This window comes from Echinops telfairi, unplaced genomic scaffold, assembly GCF_000313985.2.
Source record: "Echinops telfairi isolate 266 unplaced genomic scaffold, ASM31398v2 ScPeMD7_7467;HRSCAF=8505_0, whole genome shotgun sequence".
Lineage (NCBI taxonomy): Eukaryota > Metazoa > Chordata > Mammalia > Afrosoricida > Tenrecidae > Echinops > Echinops telfairi.
In genome coordinates this window covers 14,210,588-14,211,900 of record NW_022111367.1, presented here as the reverse complement: position 1 = coordinate 14,211,900, position 1,313 = coordinate 14,210,588, and positions in this window count along the sequence as shown.

The window sequence follows — 1,313 nt, the reverse complement described above, 5'->3', positions numbered from 1 at the left end:
AAAGTGAAGAAAGCATAAAAAGAAAATCAGAAATATTAGAACAGACATGAGAAATACTATCATATAACTCAGAAAATTGTCATTTTGAGCTCAAAAGAGTATATAATATCAAGATTATGGTTCAAGTAAAAGCCAATATATTTGAAATCTGAAAAATAGAACATTATGCATAAAGAAAATAAAAGTCCATTAGAACGAGAGGAAAAAAGAAAAGATGAAAGTGAAGTCGGAAGAGACTACATGCTCTCTTAATCTAACTAAGAGTAGCAAAGGCAAATGGAAGAAAGCCATCAATGTATTGAATAGAACATTTCACAGGGAGCTTAAGAAGATAATGCAAAATGTCATCATGAAATGGAGAGCCCTAGACCTAGAAAACTGAAAAGGAAGAACACCCTAAGCATCAGTTAGATGGAAAGAACTCAAGAAAAAAACTCAAGCCTCCAGTTGCAATATAAAAATATTCTTATGGGCAAAATTTTGAATGATGCAAGAAACACAAAAGGAAATAGAAAAAATATAGTCACTGTACCACAAAGAAGTAGTAGACATTCAACATTTCAAGAGGGAGCACATGAGCAAACACCAATGGTTCTGAAGGAAGAAGTTCAAGCTGAACTGAAAGCATTAGCCACAAACAAGGTTCCAGAAACTGATGGGATATTAATTGAAATGTTTTAAGTAGCCTATGAAGCACTGGAAGCACTCACTCATTTATGCCAGGAAATTTGGAAGACAGCTAATTACCTAATTTATAGGAAGAAATCCATAATTGTATGCAACAAAATGTTCAAATTATAGAACAACATCATTAATATTACATGCAATTTTTTTTCTGAAGATCGTCCATCAAAGGTAGCCATAAGACATATACAAGGCACTTCCAGAGGATCAGGCTAGATTCAGAAGAGTATGTGGTACAAAGCACATCATTGTTGATGTCAGATGGATCGTAACTTAGAACAGAGAATATTAGAAACATGTTTACTCATCTTTTACTCTCTATGAGAAGGCATTTGACCATGTGGATCATAACAAACTGGATAACCTTGAGAAGAATGAGAATTCCAGACTTCATTATGCTCATGTGGAACTTGTACATGTATCAAGAGGCAGTTGTATGAACAGAACAAGAGAACACTGCATGGCTTAAATTTTTTAAAAAGGTGTGCGATACCGGGAGGGAAGGGGAGTAGAAAGGGGGAATCGATCATAATGATCTACATATAACCTCCTCTCTGGGGGATGGGCAACAGAAGGGTGGGTGAAGGGAGACGCCGGGCAGTGTAAGATAAGATATAATAATAATTTAT